Genomic DNA, 21,601 nt, shown 5'->3' on the forward strand with positions numbered 1-21,601 from the left:
ACTGGTTTGTACATTCTTTCCTTTAATCTGGCACAAACCTAGATTAAAGAAAAAAAAAGGGTATTTGTGGCAGGAAGAGCAGAAGAAAAGTGATCCCCAACTGGACTAAGGGAACATATATTCCTCTTTGGTAGAGAGGGAAATTGAGCTGATCAGTTGTTGTTTAAGCTTTCATTCCAAGTGAGAGAATTCCATTTGCCATACAGCTATCTTGATTACCCAAGGTAAACATGTTCATGATATCCACTTGGAAATTCCATTTGTCAAATAGACTTACACACTTGGTTAGCAGATCATTCACTTTCTCCTTTAAAAAACACTCATATTTGAGAGGAAAGAAAATCACAAAAACAAGATTATCTTTGTTCTGTTAGTTTCCACTCTGCTGTCAGGGAGACATCTATAATACACTGTGTCTAGACAGTGTTCTCTTAGGCATTTCATTAACCCATTTCAGTGCTGTTATGTTTCATTTTCTACACTGCAGGAAAGAAGAGAGAGCCACAAGTCTGCATTTAGTAGAACTTTAATTCTAGTCATTGACTTACTGATTGTCACTAAATAGCACCTCTAAATGATTACTTTAAAAAAGCATATTCTTTACTTTAAAAATATGCTAGAATGGGGATGGTAGATGGGTTCCTAATATGGCTGCACCTTAGAAAAGGGCAGCAATCCTAATGCACTGTAACCCAACCTCAACAGCTATACAAAAGATGAATGATAAAGTATAAAGAACCTTCACACAGACAGAGTTTGATTTCAGAGCGCTGGTAAGAATAATAAAATACTCAACAGAAGTCTTCAAAGCAGTAAACACTCATTACTCTTTGATCTTTGCCTAACTTTAAAAATCTACTCTGAGGATACATTAGATCTGTCTTTTCATTGATGTGGGTACTCTTTCGAGTGAGAGTTGAAACTCACTTGTGCTCACCCATCTCCTGCACACACCACTCTTGTCCACCTCCCTTTTTAATCACACGTGTCTATGATGATGCCTTTATGCCAGTTCTAATTCAGGTATTGTTGGTGATAGACACACTGAAACTTATTTACTTGATCGGTTTAATTCAACCTACCTAGTCTCAGAGACAGTCTTTAGAAATTGTTAGATGGTAAAATCTGATTTAGTTCTGACCTCATGCATACCTGTATTTGCCAGTTCTCTACCTTCTCTCTTCTTGGGAAGCCCTATCTCCTTCTGCTGTTCTGTGTGCATTTGGTCAAAGAAACACAAACATTTGCCTGTAGTAGATATATTCTCTAAGAGTTCTGTAGTCAGTCAACAAGCATTTGCCAAATGTTTACTCTGTACCAGGCATTGTGTTGCATGCTGAAGATAAATACACAAGCAAAGGGCACAGCCCTTGCCCTCAAAAAGCTGAAATTCTAATAGGACAGCACAAGAATGGAAGCTATAAAGTGAGGCGGGCAGGGAAAGGTGTTCAAGTGCCAGAGTCTGAAGAGCCAAAAGCAGAATTAGGAAAGAAAAGAAGGATGGCTGGCCTTGGGCCCATCCTCAAAATGGAAATTCTGGGAGGAATTCACTAATGGGAGAGGAGGACTTTAGGGGTGAAGAATGTTTCAGGGTGAGAAGGCCACAGATACTCAGGGAAATTTCAACTTGAAAAGGCAAGTGAGGCATAATGGCAAATTCCAGAGAGCCAGAAGAAGACCATCTGTCTGTCTGTCTGTCTGTCTGTCTATCTATCGTCTATCTTGTAGGTAAAATTTTTTTCATATCTTTTTGTGTATAGTGCTGGAACATTGTATAGACTGGGGCATGGAGTGGACAGGATACCAAAGAATGACAGAAATGTGACGTTAATATGATACTATTAGGGCATGGACTGTTTTACATAAGTGATTTTTCTTCACAATTGAAGCTAAGCACACAAATTAGCCCAATTTTAACCATTATGAATAAGAAACTTCACAAGTTACTGTAAGCTACTGCATTATTAAATCTAAAGCACCTCAGTACAGGCTGTTCTTGTAAAAACCAGACACAAAACAGGAGAGAAAGCTAAATGCAAATCGGGCACTATTGACTGCTTTTCTCTGAAAAAATGAATGAGTGACAATTCATTGCTATTTGCCAGGCACTGGGGATCCAAATTCCAAATCTCAAACTTATATTTTAGTTGGGAATGGGAGTGGCCTGAGAAGGATGAGTTGGTTTGGAATTTCACAAGGACGGTCATGAAAAACAGTAGGGAAGTCAGTTGATGGGTCCTTTCCAGAACCAATGGTACTATTGATTTGATTATGGGTTTCAGAACAAGAGGTAGAAGAGGGTTGGAAAATGTCCTGGGTAAAAGTGTATGATCAGATCTAGGGCCCAGTCCCAAGATAAGAGATCTAAAGCTCTTCCATGGCATAGCTTCTGCAGGTTTGGTTGGTGGGTATAGCAGCAGCTTGGAAAATGGGACCATATAGACCAATTCTTCTTGGATTTTTTTCTCCCAATTTTGTGGTATAGCAGCAAGCACCCTAGCATACACAGGAGGACCTGTTATGCAGGTTCTTACATCTGCTTTTCTAAAAGGAAAGCAACTTTTGAGGAGTCAACAATCTACTTTAATTACATTCACCAACAGAGAAAATACAAGCAGAGAAATAAAGACCAACAGATTGACCATAACAATAGAGAGATCCAACTATCTGACCATTCCATACATACATAGATACCAGAGAGAGAAGTACCAACATCTGGGTTTTCAAAGCAGGGAGGGGAATGTCATTCTTAAGGGCTACACAGAGACTCATCTGGTGCATGAAACTTCTTCCAAGCCCCCAAATTAAAACCTCATCTCAGAGTATATATACACTTTTCAGAGCCAGAGGACACAGCCCTCCTGACCCAGAGCTTCATTGAAGTTGACTAAAGTTTCCCTTAATGGGCTGCAGGTGAGGCCTATTAATGGGTGGGGAAGATCTTTAACTCTAATTAACATTACATGTGGGCTCAGGAGAAGAAAGTGAGGTTGGTGACCTTGCACAGCCCTCCCTCACTCAAATCAAAGTCAACTTCAAGTCATGTCATCATCTTGATGTCATGGTCCTCTTCCAGAATGAAGGACAAACACAACATATGAGTGAGTAGCAGCTCCTCTCCTCTCTCCTCTCCTCTTTTGTTCTCTGGTGTTCTACCCAGGGGAAGGTACTCTTTCATGCCTTTTTTCCCTCTGAGTTTACTGGCTACATTTTTTGCTTAAAGATCGAGCCTTAAACCCAATTCACTCTGGAGCGCATAGATTGGACAAAAGTCCCCACCTCCCTAGCACAGAGTGTAATTACTAAATAGTAACTGCTTCTCTTTTATCCAGGAACCCTGAAGGCCTTCCCCTCCCAGTTTGATTTTTTAAAAATTTTTATTAAAGGGGACATTCCTTGAGTAACTACTTAAAGAAGCCTATTCATTGAATGGGTGTATCTCACTCAAAATAAGAATATGATAAGACCTTAGCCTGAAAGGGCTAGGATCTCACATTGCATCCTGGGCCATCTCCAGTTGTCCTGATGAATATCGGGCCACTGGACCCAGATGACTCAGGAGAAAAAAGTAAAGTTGGTGACCTTGCTCAGCCTTCCATCACTCAAATCAAAGTCAACTGCAAGTCATGTCATCATCTTGATGTCATGGTTCTCTTTGGGAACAAAGGACAAACACAAAAACAGTATTATATGTGGATATGGGCTAGTGCTGATTTTTGGATAAATGAGATTATAGTGCCAGAGTTATAATTGAATCATCTCAGATTGAATAATCATTTATTGGATTTCTATTGCCCTTTTCCCCTCCAGAGCTTAAAGCTTTCAACAGATACTAATACATGGAGTATTCTGAGATGCTGATCATTCTATAGCATTTACTTCCCACCTAAAGGAACTTTATTAAGTTCATCTTACTGTCATTGCCTATCCAAAGAAGTACAGAATCCTTAGCTTGGCCTTTAAGATATTCCAAAGATTGTCTCCTAACTACTTCTCTAGTCTCCTACCCGAGTTCCTTTCCAATGTGATGCATCCTACAAAACTAGAATGTAGCTTTCCGTAATCAAACTCTGACTTCTCCTACCTCCATCTTTCCACAAAGAACTGCTAGATTTGGGATAGACTCTTTTCCTTTCTTTCTTTAGGGAAATCCTTACCTCCTTCAGCTTCTTCCTCTGAGGATATCTTCTCCACAAAGTTTTCTCTAACTTTACTTGTTGGAAGCGATTTTTCTTCTAATCTCTTTGATAGGGCCATTCTGTTGAACTTGTACTTTAAGTAATTAGTATTAGAGTTGTGTATCTATCTGACATGACTGTCCTATATCCAAAACTACTTGAAGGCAAGGATTATTCTTTTTATAATATTTTTATAGGTGCTTAACAAATGTTGAGTGGAATGGCTTAAATAATAAGAAGCTAATAGTAATATAAAGGTGATGAACTTAGGAAAAAATTGTAAAACAGGCCTTCTTTGACTTGGATGGTCATCAGGAGGGGAACTTGTGTACTTTCAGTACAATATTTTGTGTTCCTACACTTCAGTGTCCTATAATCCATAATTTATAAGAGTTTATCTGATAAACTAGAGTCATAAAATATTAATACTCACAGGGAGCTTAGAAACCCATCTTACTCAGAAGTTCTTAACTATTTTGTATATCATATACCCCTCTGGCAGATGGTGAAACCAATAAACCCCTTCTCAGATAATGCTTTTAAATGTTTAAAATAAAATACATGTAATTACAAATGAAGCCAATTTTATTGAAATGCAATGATCAAATCTTTTAAAAACCTAGTTTATCAAACCCAGTGGGTGGGATCTTTTGATCTAGTCCTTACTCCCTTATTTACAGATGAGAAATGGAAATACAGAGAAATGACTATCTCATTGGGCCAAACACAAAGAGATTAGCAGAGCAAGCACTGTGTGGTAGGTTACTTGTATTGTTAACTGTATTTTTCTGTAGAAAATGCAAAGGAGTCAAGCTAATAGTTGGAATTTTGGAATGAGTATATTTTACAGCAGGGCTTCTTAAACTTTTTCCACTCACTACCCCTTTTTGCCTGAAAAATTTTTACTCAGTCCCAGAAATATATATGAGAAAGGTATACAAATCAAACATTTACTAATAATAGAGAAATTTATTTTAACACAATTATTTGGTATACATATAATTTTACCATTTATTAAAGATGAGAACAAATTTTCATGCTAAAAAGATGGATATACTTGTTTATTTTTATGAATAGAATTCAGTCTTGGCAGAATATTTGATACCACGGGACAAAGAGCATCTTCAAAGTTTTTCAGTTGATCAATATTTTGATTTTATAATCATCAATGCTGAGAACACTGCTTTGCCGAAATATGTAATTCAAAATGGCAGAAGTATGTTTAAGGCCATTTCAGAAATTCTTCGAAATTCTGCCCTAATCCCAAACCAAAATTCATTTAATGATTTTGTACGTACAGTAAAACCACTGCACTTCATAGCATACAATAGTCTTGAATCTGTGCCAAGATGGTTCTGGCAACCTTCATTGACATTGGGTGTCGAGACTGTATGCCCAGTGCAAAATATGCATGTTGTATGTTTAGAAGCAAGGCTGCAGTGAAGTTCCGTGTTGTAGCATGGAACACCTCAGATTCATTATGCATTTCATTTTGAATTAATTTTTGTTTGTTGAAAGTTCAGAAACAGTTTACTATTGCCAAATTTTTCGAGACCCACATTCAGTTACATGACCCCATATGGGGTTGTGACCCACAGTTTAAGAAGTGCTGTAAATTTAGAGTGTGTCTTTCTCTGCCTTGCAAATTTAGGCTGGTGCCTACCCTTTCTACCCATAGGCTTAGTCCTGGTGGCAATTATAGCTCTGCTACTGTGGGCTTCACTTTCCTTACTTAGAAATGGGTGTATTGAACTAGGAGCTCTCCAAAGTCCTCTTCAGCTTTAACTCATGTAGACATGTGTCATCACATAGTGATGGGATAAAGGTTGTGATCTAAGTTGAAATAGGAAGAACTGTGAGCTCAGATAGTTCTTTGGTCCTCACATTTTCTGGGTTCTATGACCAGGTGGTAGAAGTAGTGGTGGTTACTAAACTGATGGGGAAAGATTGTCAGCATTCCTCGGTTACTGGTCTTTCTGTTTACCAGCATGGAAATCATGTATCAAACCCTGTTCATTCTCTCTCTCTCTCTCTCTCTCTCTCTCTCTCTCTCTCTCTCTCTCTCTCTCTCTCTCTCTCTCTCTCTCTCTCTCTCTCCCTCTCCTCTCTCCTCTCTCCTCTCTCCTTTCTCTCTCTGTATGTATATATATATATATATATATATATATATATATATATATATATATATATATATATATATATACACATATATATGCTGGTGTGTATATGTGTATATATGTATCCACAGGTGTGGGCATTAGTTCTGTAGAACCTAATAATATACGTACATATGAATACCTTTAGGGCAAGTGATTGACATCTGTAGGTCATTAGGCTTGTTTTATCCATATGAGATGATGTGATGAGACAGGGCACAGAGGGTAAAGGAGGAAATGTGAGGAAAAAGGTCATGTCAAAACAGATTCTGATGGTGAGCTCAGGCCTTTGAGAGAAGGATAGCTCCCAAACAAACTTCTTGCAGGCTTGTAATTTAAGTTTGCACACCTGTTAAATGATGCCGGGTTGTATTGATAATGCATTTTTACTTATTGTTAATGGGAACATCTTTCCCATTCGTTAATAGGCCCATGTGATCTGCTTAAGTCACATGGAAGCCTGAATCACACAAGTCTAAGTCACATGGAACAGGAAGGGGTGGCGCTAGAGCAGAGCTGAGAGGAAGTTAGTGAGAGAGCAATCAGAGCTGGGAAAAGCAACTGACTAGAGTGAGTGTGAGAAGGGCATTTTGTTTAAATGAGCTTGTTTGTGTTTTGTTTAAGGGAGCTGGTTTATGGGAAGCCTAACAGAGGGAAGGCTTGGAGCTGGTGTTGCCCTCTGTGTTATTGTGTAGAGATTTTTGTTACTATGGTAGATTTGGCTTTCTGGTGTCTGAATGAATATTTGGTTCTGTCTTCCATGTGAAGTCTGTTATATTTTGTGATTCAGAATTGCACTGGGATATTCATGGCTGCTGTAGGCTCTGTGAATATTGCATTAGAACTGCAAGGGTAGACAGACCAGTTTATTGGGAATGCAATCCCCATTACTCCTTAGTTTGCAGAGAAGAATATTATCATCTCCCTCTCTACCCCAGCAGTATGTAAGAACTTGCATTGATAGAGATGTCAAAAAGTTGTTGTCCAGTCATGTTTGACACCTTGTGACCTCATTTGGGGTTTTCTTGGCAAAGATACTGGAGTGGTTTGCACTTCCTTTTCCAGATCATTTTACAGATGAGGAAACTGAGGCAAGGAGGGTTGAGTGACTTGTCTGGAGTCACACAGCTAGTAAGTGTCTGAGGCTAGATTTGAACTTGAGGAGATGTCTTTCTCACTCCAGGCCTGGAACTTTATCCACTGAGCTACCTAGCTTCCCCATTGTCAGGAAGACAAGCATCTTATTACTTTTTAGATATAGTTGTATTTAGATATTTTAAATATAGTATTTTATTTAGATATTTTAGAATTTTGGTGAATTAAATAGTGCATTTTGGTATCTCTATATTTCCAATGTTATTTTCCCTTCGAAAGTGCAGAGAGAGTATTCCTTAGATCATATCAGTATATTCTTAGAGTGTTGCCAACAGTCATAAGAGTAAGAACTAAAGGTAAAAGACCTTTATTTAGGGCTCATGGGACTAGGTGTTGTGCAGAACATTGAGATCCTGTGCTTCCTAACATACATAAACTGTATTGCCCTTCTGGGAGTTTATAGCTTAATCTTGAACCTTTGGAAGAATCATAAAAGAATAGGAAATGCTTTTTTTCCCCCTGTGGGCCAAAGCTCTTGTTTTGCATTTGATCCATTCCCTACTTGGCCCAGGAACACAAAGAATGTGGAATTAATTTAGTCTACTGACAAAGCATCATGAGCTTAGCCTAGCCACATTTAAAACAGAAATGGAAAATTTTGGTGAAAGATATATAAAACAAAACAAAATGGCATTGTCAACTCTTAAGATAGGATCCATGAATTTAGAACTGGAAAAGATCACAGAAGCCATTGCTTTCAACTTTTTTTTTTTTAACAACAGATGAATAATGACCTTTTCAGGGTCACATAGTTAATATATATTTGACTCAGGATTTCAACTTAAGTCTTCCTATCTCCAAGTCCTGTTCTCTCTCCACTACGTCACCCTTCCTGATACATCCAAAGCAGGTTTCTGCTAACCTGCAGAGTAGTGGAAAGCCATATGCACACATACATATACCTTGGCTAGTTTAAGAACAATTATAATTTTTCCCCTTTGATTATTTGTCTGCTCTTGCAATGTTTTCAACTATTTTTACACAAAGTTTCTTCAGTAAATATAGACATTTATGGTGAATATTTCAAACTATAGGTTCTATCTCTACTTGAACTTTTGAAGTTTAATTTTTATCTCCTTGACCTTCTGAACTTTTCCCAAAGCAATTAAGATTCTCGAGTCTTTCCTTCAAAAAGATCTCTTTTAAAATGGTAATTTGGTAGTGTCTATGAGAACAAACTACTTTCTGATATATTTAAAATAAGGATAGAAGAGAGTCTTGCTTGTTTTTAGTTAGGGCATTTCTGCTTAACCTCAGCAGATGCACAACAGTTCATTTGAAAATGATCAAGTCAACCAACAAACTAATTATTGTTTCATTCATTTCTTAAGAATTCATGTTTACTTCCAATGAGAAATAAAATGTCTTTAGAAAGGCAGCTTCACAGACTCAAAAATGCAGCCCTGAAATGATAATACTGGGAATATTAAGATACACAGACATCTATTGCTCTTCCCATTTTGTGTAGGCCATAAAGGAGAATAAAGAGTTCCATCTTCAGCTGTGCTTTGGTACTGCAATCAGTTATCTCGTCAGAGGCACAGTTTAGGACAGCATCCTTTGGTCATTTTTTTGTTCATTTTGGGAGTGAAGATTATGCGAGAGATAGTTGGGCTGTGTTTATAAGCACAATATCTATAGGGCAGGGCAAAGCTGATATATTTAATTTGCTCATTTGTCTGGTATTTATGTATATGTGTTATATATATATGTATATATATAATCTGTGTGTGTGTGTGTGTGTGTGTGTGTGCATGCGATGCATGATGGTTTCAGCCACAGTTTGGGACTATCCTTAATGAGAATGAGTACAAGGGTTAAATAACGTTTTGTGCCACTCCTTCCCTGCTATGCTATTTTTATAATACAGATGAAATTCATCTACAGTGAACATGGAGAGATATTTCAAAGGAGGAAGATCACCATTTGATAAAAAGCAGGCTTGCATCTTACCCAATTGTTTTTCTTTATCATTGGATTTGTGATTTCATTAGTACAGAAAGATCCCAGTGAGAAAATTTCTCTACCGATGTAGATAAGTGCTTTCCCCTGCAATTTATAGTCTTAGGGAGTAGCTTGGGGAGGTGATGGAGCGCTGAGATGTTAAATGACTTATTGACAGTCCCACAACTAATATGTCAGAGGCAGAATTTCAATTCAAGTCTTTCTGATTTTGAGGCCAACTTTTGACCATCTCTGCCATGTTACTTCTCATTTTATTCTTGGTATCATAGCTTAGAGATGGAACAGGACTCAGAGTGTATCTCTTATCTAAAATCTGAATTTTTGGACAATATCTCTGGAAACTAACTTCATTCAGCTATTGCTTGACTATCTAGAATGATAAGAAACATTCCCTTATGAAATCACCCATTCTATTTCTGGGCAATCCTAATAGTTAGCCATAATGAAATTTGTTTCTCTAACTTCCACTAGTTGAATCTAGTTCTGCTTACTGGGACCAACTTGAACAAGCCTAATTCCTCATCCACAAATCATTAAATCCCTTTCATAATTCTTCACCTCTTTAGAGAGGATCATAATGTCCACCCTATTTTGTCTGGGTTAAATATTTCCAATTTCTTCAACTTATTCTCCCTTAAGCAGGTTTTGAGTCCCTTCATCATTTTTGTTACTCTTGTTTAAATAATCACCAGTTCATCATTTTTTTCCTTTAAAATATTGCTCTGGTCAACAAAGCGCAACGTTCTAGATATAGTCTGTTTTAGAAAGATTTGTTACTCTTGTTTAAATAATCATCAGTTTGTTGTTTTTTTTTTTCATTTAAAATATTGCTCTGGTCAACAAAGCATAATGTTCTAGATATAGTCTGTTTTAGAAAGATTCCCATTTCCCCCTTTCTGGACACTATATAGTAATTAATAAGGACTGAAATTACATTTCTGGAGTGACTATTCTTATATGACTACTCTCATACTTTACTCATATGGAGTTCTCAATTGGTTTAAAACAGGCCCCTTTTAGCATGAACTCTAATATAGCCACATCACCTCATCCTTAACTTGTGAAGTTGATTTCCAGTAACAAAATGCATTAATTTCTATGAATTATCATGTAATTAGATTTCACTCAACATTTAATCTCTGGAGAACATTTTGAATCCTTATTTCATCATTTAACATATTAGAATCCATCTTAGTTTATTGTCATCCATGAATATAAATATCCCATTTATGGCCTTTCCTAGTCATTGATAAAAACGGTTACTCAGGACAGAGCCATAGACCAAACTTTGTGACATGCCACTAGAAATCTCCCTTCAGGTTACTAATCAATTCATTCATTGACTGTCCCCAGATTTGCTTTGTTCAATTCTTAATCCATCTAACTGTCCTATTATTCAGTCCACATCTCTCCATCTTGTTCAGAAGGCTATCATGAGACTTTTTCAAGTGTCTTTTTCAAATTCTAGTAAACAATGTTTATATTTCCTGGCTTGGCAATATTGAAATCCAAAAAATAAAAAGGAAAGAATGAACAAATGGAATTAGTCTGACATAACTTGTTTTCAATGATAGAATCATAGAATTTTAGAACTGAAGTCCATAGTCATCTAGACCAGAGGTGTCAAATACTTGGGCACAGGCCACGTGTGGACCACAATGTTCCTGAGTGTTGCTTGAAGCATATTAAAAGGTAATTGAGAAATGTTTAACAAAATAAAGAAGAATAGAATGAAGCACAGATTATATTATAGAGTGTGACACCTCTGATCTAGACCAACCTGTCAAAAAAATATAGTCCATAAGTGGCCAACCAGCCTCTTAGTAAAGGTGTCTAATTAGCCAATACTAGCCCAAGATGTCTTTTCTGTCTTTTCTGAATCTTTTAATTAATGTTTAGCAATATATTCTGGGAATGTATCTGTAATTCACATCAAATGCAAAAGCATGTAGTTTGACCAGTAATCCATTCTATTCAGGTGATAACTCATTTAAGGTAATTAAGTACTCTTTTATTTTACTCTAATTTATCTTGGGTTTCAATTGCCTCAATCATTTTTGTTTTTCTCCTTTTCAGTCTGAGAATATTCTTTGTAGACAACAGAATTAAAATTATACTCCCATTCTAGTAGATTTAAAGACTGCTGTAAATATAGTTCACCTAGATTTTAGGAAAGCATTTAATGAAAATTCTCATGCAATTATAGTGGAAAATGTAGAGAGATATACAAGACAACAAAATTAGGTGGATTTAGAATTGATTAGAATTGATTCATAGGATCATAGATTTAGAGCTAGAAGGGATCTTAGAAGTTAAATCCAAATCCCCAGTTTTACAGATGAGGCACAGAGATATAAAATGATACCCATAGTTACACATCTAATCGCCATTTGAGGAAAGATTAGAACTCAGGTCCTATCCTCTATGCCAAGCTGCCAGACTCAAATGGTAGTTTGATGATATCTTGGAAGGTTTCCAGGAGAATATCTAAGGGATTTGTACTATTTAACATTTTATCGATTACTTGGATAAAAGTATATTTGAAGATCTTGTCAAATTTGTAAATAACATTCATCTGCAAGGCAAAGCTAATACACAGGATAAAGAAAAAACAGGCTAGATCACTGGACCAAATAAAATAAGATAAAATTTAATAATTGTAAATGTAAAATCTTAGAGAGAGTTTGAAAAATTACTTACACAAATATAAGATGGGGGAAAGGCATTGTTAGATAGCAGTTTGACTAACAGAATTGGTAGATCTCAAGGTCCAAATAAATGAACTATCTGAAATAGCAAAAAAGTTGATGAAATACTATAGTGTATTAAAGAGGCACACTTTCCAGATATCAGCAGCTCATAGAACTGAAGCTTGTAGAACTGGAAAGGACCATGGAGGCCATCTTGTCCATCTCCCCCATTTTACAGATGAGGAAGCTAAGGCCCAGAGAGGATAAATTACTTTCCTGAGATTATGCAGGTAGAAATAGAGCCAAGATTCAAGCTCAGGTTCTTTGCTTCCACATCTGGTGCTCTTTTCTGTGTGCCAGTCCTGTGGTACTATGTCTTGGTCAGGTTATATCTTTATATTGAATTCTGGTAACCACATTTTAAGAAGGAAATTGATAAGCTGGAGAATATGTAGACAAGGAGAACCACGATGGCACTGGCCCTTAGGTCCATGACATAGGAAAATTGATTGAAGGAACTGGGGCTAAAAAAAGAAGACCAATGGGCAGAGATCGTGATGACTTATGTTCAAATATTTGAAAAGTTGTCACTTGGAAGAAAGATTAAACTCATTGTGTTTGACTCTAGAGAAAAGAAATTGGAGCAAATGGTGGAAATTTCAAAGGCAAATTTTGACTTCATGTATTGCTTTGAATTTTCCTCTTTTGCCAGCAGCTCCATTTTGATTAGACAAGCCCCTTATAATGGTGATGCATTTTTGCATTAATAAGATAACAAAATGCTAGGGGGACATTTTCATAAAATATTATAGTATAAAGTATAAGCAAAAGTTGAAGGAAATGAAATGAAATAAAAAAATTAGAAAGTAGTGAGTTTACTATTATTGAAGATCTTCAGGAAAAGGCTGAATGATCTCTTGTCAGGTATTCTATGAAAGGAGGCTCTTTTCGGGATCCATGTGGGTAACATGGCCACTCAGGTCCCTTCCAACTCTGCCCTTCTGTAATTCTGTCATTTTTTTCCAGTCAAATGCGATCCATTGGTTTTATTAAAACATTTCATTTTAATTCAGCAACCAGTTATTAAGCACCTACCGTGCTTGTTAAGTAGAGCACTGTGAAACATGCTGGGAGAGATTGATAACATTTCTTTCAAATTGTTGTGTTCTAGTACATTGTACTAAGTTTTGGATAATGTGTGTATATATATTGTTTTCAGTTGTGAAACAGGCCACAAAGCTTTCTCTGTTACATGGTTATATTACAACTGGCTTTCTTGTCAAGAGGATATGCATTGGGCCTCATTACAGTTATTATTTCTATTTTGGAGGTCACTGTCAGTGAATCAAAAAACAGATTGGAATGTCTCTCTAGAGTGGTCGTTGTTGTTGTTTGTCCTTCGTTCTCCAAGAGGACCATGACATCAACATAATGACATGATTTGCAGTTGACTTTGATTTGAGTGAGGGAGGGAGGGCTGTGCAAGGCCACTAGCCTCACTTCCTCCTCCTGAGCCATCTGGGTCCAGTGACCTGATATTCATCAGGACAACTGGAGATGGCCCAGTATGCAATGTGAGACCCTGGCCCTTCCAGGCTAGGGTATTATCAGATTTTCACTTTGAGTGAGATACAACCATTCAATGAATAGGCTTGTTTAAGTAGTTACTCAAGGGATGGCCCCTTTCATTAAAAAAAAAAAAAAAAGTCAAACTGGGAGAGGATGACCCTCAGGGTTTCTGGGTAAAAGAAACACAATTATTATTTAGTAATTACTATAGACATCAAGTTATCCTAATGCAGTCATGATGGACTGCTAGCATGGGGATTCTAGGTAGCACAGTGGATAGAGATTCAGGTTGGAAGGTCTGAGTTCAAATACCAGCCTCAAACACTGACTAATTGTACGACCCTGAGTAAGTCACTTAAGCCCCTGTTGTCTCATTTTCCTCATCTGTAAAATGGAAGTAATAGAAGCACTTACTTCTCAGGGTATTTGTGGGGATGAAATGAATAATAGTTATAAAATGCCCAGCACAACATCTGGCACATAGTAGGTGCTATATAAATATTACTATTGCTATTTGATCCATGCTTACCCTGGAACATGGGTAACTTTGGATGTTTCATTCTAGTGGTTCACAAGTTGGTTTGCCTGGAAAAAAGACAACATGGTAGCTAAATTTATTACCAAGATGCCATCAATTTTCAAAACTTTATAATTTCTAATCCTTTCTTCTGATCTTCAAATACAGTTGCAGCGGAATGAGTCACACATCTGGGACAAGTGTTGTTTTTTGCTAAAAGTCAAAATACAGGAAAAGAACCTTAAGGAGCTTTCAGAGTTTTTCTTTACTTTTGTAAAGCTATGACAGTGATCTTTAAAAACATTTTCATTGATTATATTCTGCTCTTCTGAACATACCCTCAATGATAATTTACTATAGTCCAAAGCTTATTGGCCTCTGACACTGATGATTGATTCACTGTTTCTATCAGGTACTTAATTAGAATGAATTATTTATAACTTCTCCTGATGAAAGACCTAATTATTATGATAATCATAATAATCTAAGCCTTCAATGTTTTCTGAAGCATTCTGCCTAATGGGGTTATTAAATATATGTATAATTATAGCCTTATAAAAATTCTGAAACATGCTTTGACAGACATTTTAATTTATATTTAGACTTCTAAATGTATCGAATGAAGAAGGCACTCTCTTCACCCTGCACTCAATTAATTCCTTAAATGTCATTTTCACTTCCTCATATAAATATATGAAGGACTCTAATAAATGAAAAAGTAACCAAGTCCATTAGAAACCCCATGAAGCAGAATAGAATTTTATTACCAGACCCTCTTTTGATTTGGTTGAGGGACCTTTGCTTTATTAGAAAAATTTTCCTTCATGTTATTCTCATTGTTCTGGACTCAAAAGGGAGAGAACTAAGAGGAATGTTAATTATAATTATCTGTAGATCAATAATTAGAAATGCTAGCACCTGGGATAAATTCACTTAGTGGCGGGGAAGGACGGTGGGTGCCATTATCTGGGGATAGAAGAAGCTGTCTCTAGTCCTGGCAGATGCTGGTGAGAAAGCTGGCCTAGGAGAAGTGTTTTCAAGTTAGGACTTTGGCTGTGGAAGTCCAAGTTGTTGTGCCACATGGTAGTACAGATGGAGACTGTGGCTGGGAGTTGTGCCGATCCCTATGCCTGTAGACTCTAATTTTCTCTTGTAGATTATCTACTTAGACTTGAAGCTTTTCTCATTTCCCAATCAAATGGACACCAGGCTAACAAGCACATGGCTAAACCCAGTGTGTGCATGAATAAGTGTGTGTCACTGAGTGCTGAAGTCACATTAAGAGGAATTTCCTCCCTCTCCCCCCCATTGTTTGCTGTATTGTAAAAGCTACATACGAAGTTGCTTAGTTAAGCTTTGATTCTGACCCAGAACTAAATCAATGTGTTTTAAGAGGCTTTCTGCCTCAGGGAATTAGATTAAGCAGTGCTATGTTGGCCTATGACTGAGTCTGCACAACTGCGAAGAAATCAAACCAGGTTAAAATTTAATTGGTTTGATTCAGCCCTAACCTGGCATTGCAGAGAAACTATACTACTAAGAGCTAAAACAGCATTTATTGCTTCTGGGACATGAGGATTATACTGAAGAAATATAGTCAATCCTAGATAAGTTCAATAAGTTAAAAAAAATTCCTTCCTAGAATCATGAAGTAACTTTATGAGGTCTGTTATTATAGTTTAGTAAGACTGAGATGCTTTTCACTATAAATGTAATTAAATCAATAACCATTTATTAGGAATATGAAATCTGTGACTGTTGATATAAAAAGTTCCTGAAATTGTTAAAGCAAGCCCATGTTTTAATGAGTGTGGAAAAGTACAAAAGAGGAGGTATAAATACAATAAGGATAAATGCAAAGTTGTACATTGGGGTAGGTACCTGTACAGGTATGAGATGTAGATTAATGGTTAGAAAACAGTTCTTGTGAATGGAGTAGAGGATATATCAATGTTTCTCTTGTTAAACCTTAGGTTCCACTCAGTGAACTTAGGTAAATGAATCTAGACCGAAAGGAGAGGAGAAGTTAGTCCTGGAGATTTGACATGGGCTTGGTTGGTGTGTAAATTTTGAAAGAAAGGGAGCTCAAGGACAGAGGAGGTAAGATGGAAAACAGGCCAGAATATGACCATTTCATGTCAGCCAACAAGTTCCCCTAATAAGACTGCATTGCCTTTAGGCACTGTCTGATTCTTGAGGCAAGATGGCATGAAGACATCAGAGATCTAAGCACAGTATTTTGTAGGAAGAAAGGCAGTTATAGGGATCTCTTGTGGAACTGAGGGCTTTTCCAGAGACCAGGCCCAGTGTTTCTAGGAGAAACTGAGTCACTACTGATCTTACTGAGTCTTTCTGGGAGTCTTGGGGTGGATGGGTACTTGGGAATTGAGTTTTATTGTATTAAATAGCTTTGCTCTTACCCCAGGATGCAGTAGGAGCAGCAACAGCCAAGTCTGAGCCCTATGTCCTAGAAGTCTTGGATCTGGAATTTGTCTGTCTGCAGTTTGGTGCCTGAGGCTCAGACTTGGCATATTTTGCCTAATGTTGGCAAAACTAATGGTGTCTAGCCCAAGCAGAAATTTAAATCAATTCTGATTTTGTTCCTTTTGCTGAATCCATGCTGAATATAGAAATCGTTGTTTACGGTAGTTACACAGTTGGTGCTTACCACATGGTAGACACCTTATTGACTGACAAACTGAGGCAGCACTGTTTTATGGTGGCTATCAATATACTGCACTGATGCAAATGCTACTTTAGATAAGGATGTTAGAAAGAAATATTGTTTCAGAATGTGTTTGGGGTAGAAAGGGAGACAGTTCTAGAGGCGAGTTTTTGTAGCTTTGCTCTCCTGTGGAGTTTCTGATTGGGCTAAATCATTGGCCTGAAATGGGGTCTCTTTAGAGGACTGGTGAGAACAAGTAGATCCAACTGGAAAGGAGGAAGGAAAAAAAAAAGATGTCTATTCTTGTCTAGTTGCTTATGGAAGATGCCATTTTGCCATGTTCAGGTGACATGATGAATTCAGAAGTGTGATAAGCTTCCCAGTGGGTGGAGGCTTAAAAATATTCTAGTTGTTTAAATTTACGCTCAGTAAACTAACAATATGAGCATACAGAAAAGATAGAGATGAAGGAAAGAAGTAATGGATTGTTTGGGAATTGACAATTTGGCATTCCCCTGGAGCTCCCTCTGGTGTTGGGTCAAGCACATGACTGCCAGGGTAAGGTTTTCTGTTTTTTCGTTTTATTTTTATTTTTTTTTCCTCCAGATTGAGTAGGAACAGAACTCCACCAGTAATGTTGCCTAGTAGTTAAATGAGAAAGACATAGTGGCCTTCAGACTCAATAAAGGTTAAGTCAAGTCAAATCAATAAGCATTTATTAAATGCTTACCATCTGCCAGCCACTGTTTTTTATTGAATGGGAGTGAGGTGACATGGTCATATTTGCACTTTAAGAAGGTCACTTTGGCAGCTGAGTGAAGAATGCTCTAGAATGGGTTAAGATTGTGATATGGGTTCTCAAAAAGTTAATGAACTTAAGCTAAATTAATAGAGGCATAGGAACCAGAATGAAGGAGGGGAATATTTGTCCTGGAGAAGAGAAGGCTGGAATAGGGGCATAATCACTATTTTAAAACATTTGAAGGGTTATTTTGTGAAGAGTGATTCACTTTATGTTTGGGTCCAGAATGCAGAACTAGGAGCTAAAGGCAGAAATTACAGAGGGAGATTTTAGCTTGATATAAGAAAAATCTTAATTATTAAAACTATCTCGAAGTTAAAGGGCCTACCTTAGGGAATTGTGAATTTTTCATAATGGAAGGTTAGATGAGCCCCCATAGAGGAGATTTTCTTTAGGTATGGATTGATGTACATAACTTTTTATGTTCTGACAATGGGTGAGAAAACTTTTCTCTCTCTTTCTCAGGACCATTTGGATATTTTCCCTCCTATTTTATGAGTTAAATTTAAGGGAAGAGCTCAACTTTTCCAAAATGTATTAGAGTGATTTTAGTCAATGGATAGGAGGTGTGAATGAACTTGACCTCCACCTACTAAGGGCCCTCCTTCAGCTGAACAGTGATGGCCAACCCTTGAAAAGTTTAGACTGAGAGAGAAACTTTCCATATTTGGCAGAATTCAGAAACTGTGACAAAAGGCTACAGTCACAGCTGACTGCTCACCCTGACTTTAACCAGAGGACTTGGCTATTATCTCGACTCAGTTGAAATTGTAAAGGTAAATGGTACTTCTGACATTGGCATTCGAGGCACTGTTCTATAGAAAGGCATTCATGCCTTTTTTATTTGACATGGAACAGAAAGTGATCCAGATAGTTTTTAACCAATTTCAGCTAAGGGAAAGAGAGGACATTTGTAATTTATTGTAAGCCTTAAGAACCAAGCGTATTAAATTTTTGGCTCTACTTAAATGAGCAGAATAAAATATTATGGGAATAAACCATTAGTTACACATTAGAATGGAAAGTTATTTGTTGTTAATATTTTCCATTTTATTCAATTTTCTTTTGTTTCAAATAATTGCTTGTCAAGTATTGGCCATCATACCCACTAGTTATTTTATTGTACAAAACCCAACAAGTGCTACTTTAGATAAGGGTGATAGAAAGAGGCATTATTTCAGAATGTGTGTGTGTAGGGGGGTTGGTGGTGGAGACAGAGACAGCTCTAAGAGATAGGTTTTTGTAACTTTTCTGCTATGAGTTTCTGATTGTGCTGAATTATTGGCTCTGAAATGGGGTCTCTATAGAGGCCTAGTGAGAATAAGAAAATCCATCCAGAAAGAAAGCAGGAGACCAATTCAGGGTTTCCGGAAAAGAAGATGCAGGAATGACTTGAAATGTCAGACTACATCTAAGAAATATCAAACTACAAAGGAACAAGAGGGCCGCTGATGAAGTCAAGAGGACTTGGATCCACATTCTACCCCTAACACTAATTGTGTGACTGTGGGTAAGTGACTTAACCTTTCTGAGTTTTTTCAGCTATTAAATGGGATCATAGCACTTATAATAATAGCCCTTACCTCACTGGGCAGTTGTGAAGCTCAAATGAGATGTTTGGAAAGCACTTTGTGAACTTGAAAGTGCTCTATAAATGTCAGTTCTTTGTTGCTATTGTGAAAAAGCTATCATGACTAGTTGGTTAAATTCACTGAGGGAACTAGGACCTTAGGACTCTTCTTATGTGCAGATGGCATCCATTTTGAGGTTTGAAAAATATTTAACAAATATTAATTGATCTTCAGTCAACTCTGTGATATCAGTGATCCTTATTATCCCCATTTTATAGATGGAAAAACCAAGTCTCAGAGAGCTTAAGTGATTTGCTCTTGGTCATAATTATGATAATAATAAATAACATTTATATAGCATATACTGTGTACCATACACTTTGCAATTATTATTTTTACTTAATTCTCACAACAATTCTGGGAAATAGGTGCTATTATTAGCCCCACTTTACAGATGAAGAAACTGAGGCAAACAGAAGTTGAGTAACTTGCCCAAGGTCACACAGCTAAAGAAGTGTTTGATCTCAAAATTGAGCTCAAGTCTCCCTGGCTTTAGACTGGGGACTCTATCCACTGCTTCACCACGTGACCATGGTTAGAATAAAGATCCAAATACAGTTCTATCCTGCCTCGAAGTATGTAGTGCTATGTGCATTCTATACCTCAGCTGCCTCTTTGGACTACAAAGTCTGCCAGATGATGCTAGTGTACCAACCTACATGATTGGTGCTCATTCTGAAGTGAGTCCTGGACCTGGAGGATCTGATTGTTCTTATGTAAGTAAGCACAACCATGTATGCTTATTTTCTTCGATTTAGCTCATTTGCTATGGGTGGTTAGCTGTTAATGCCCAAGTTGTGGGCTTGATCCCTATGTGACTTAATTATCCTATTTTCTTTAAATGTCCAATGATCTTATTCTGTATATTTCCTTTTGACTCTCTTTCTTCTACAGGGTAGGAATGGTTGACAAGTTTTAATGACATTTGTGCCTCTTGGGCATTTGTAAGGCTTTCGTAATTGAACTAGTGACTGCTCAGTCTTTATATTTTGGTTTAGAAATTATCTGGGGAGTTTTTCATCACTGTTAAGCTCAGCTGCAACCAAAAATAGATAGACCTTTTTAAGACATAGGAAGGAAGACAGTTATAGCTTTGACCTGGAAAGATAACTCAAAGTCTATGTGAAAGCCATTTGTGTGGTCCATATGGTTAGCATCCAAACAGCATAGCTATATCTGAATGTCTGAATTTCTGGGCACTTGATAATTGTATTCCTCAAGCTCAAGTCACATATAAAATGTAGCAGTAGTCTTTTGGAGATAATAATCAATAAATATTTATTAAGCACCTACTATGTGCCAGGCTCTGTGCTAAGCTTTGGATACTCCACCCTTTGTCACCTGAGTCAGGAAAATGAATCTAATTTCAGGCTATGTTGGAAGACAGGCCATAATAGGCTCAAAGTGGGGATAGAAGGGAAAATAGAAAAGGCAGAAAAATACATGTATTTCATGTATTGCCATCAGTTGTTTACTTGGTTTACATGTAGGGACAGATTTGCAGTTGTTCTTTGCTGGTGCAATTTTGAAATTCAGATTATACAGGACAAAGATCTTAGCTATTGAATCTAAAGGTTTTTTATCTCCCCAAAGCATTGTCACCAGGTAGCCGCATACTAACTGCGATCTCTACCCTCCTGTGGAGGATTGTGTGTACTACAGCCAGACAGCAAAGGTGGGAGTTTTAGCCAGGTTAGTTTGCAGTTAAGCACATTCAGATTGGGAGCTGGAAGTGATCTTAGGGAACATTTAATTAACCCCCTCATTAAATGGCTTGTATGACTGTATTCCACTGAAAAATTTTCTTAAAAATTGGAGTTGAAAAGCTAATGGTACATCAAAGAATCTTAAGATGTTTGAAAAACAGGTTTGCTTCTCTGAGCTCAGGCCTGCCACATCAAACATTCAAAAGCACCCTTGGGCAATGAGTGATCCATCTGAACCTAGAGGCCTCTGACCACAAAGAGGACTCTAACTCTGAGTACTGCCTTCTGTATATCATACTTGAAATGTGAATAATTTGAGGTGGAGCTAGTTCTATTTTTGTGAATATTCGTCCCTCTCCTAAAAAGGCACTGTTCTGAATGTTTGTCCAGATAATATTTCTTTCATGATTCAATTAGAACCTGGTCTAGAAATAAATTCATTATTTTTAGTATCCTTCTACTTCTTGGTGACTTTTAGGGTTCTTTTCATTTTTGATCTTTCAGACTACAGTATGGTGAATTGTCCACTGACCACCAGGTTCTCAGCTCTGCACTGAGTTCAGTTGA

General features: G+C 37.2%; 1 protein-coding gene across 1 annotated transcript in view; it reads left to right on the forward strand.

Annotated features, from left to right (window-relative positions):
- GRXCR1 (glutaredoxin and cysteine rich domain containing 1) overlaps positions 1-21,601 on the forward strand; it is a 225,062-nt gene that overhangs the window by 25,073 nt on the left and 178,388 nt on the right. The window contains exon 1 of the transcript XR_011969565.1: positions 1-3,101. This exon is cut by the window's left edge and continues 25,073 nt beyond it. The gene's annotated coding sequence lies outside the window, so the exon portion shown is untranslated. The remainder of the gene's footprint in view (positions 3,102-21,601) is intronic.

The sequence above is a fragment of the Notamacropus eugenii genome, chromosome 6 (assembly GCF_028372415.1).
Source record: "Notamacropus eugenii isolate mMacEug1 chromosome 6, mMacEug1.pri_v2, whole genome shotgun sequence".
NCBI lineage: Eukaryota > Metazoa > Chordata > Mammalia > Diprotodontia > Macropodidae > Notamacropus > Notamacropus eugenii.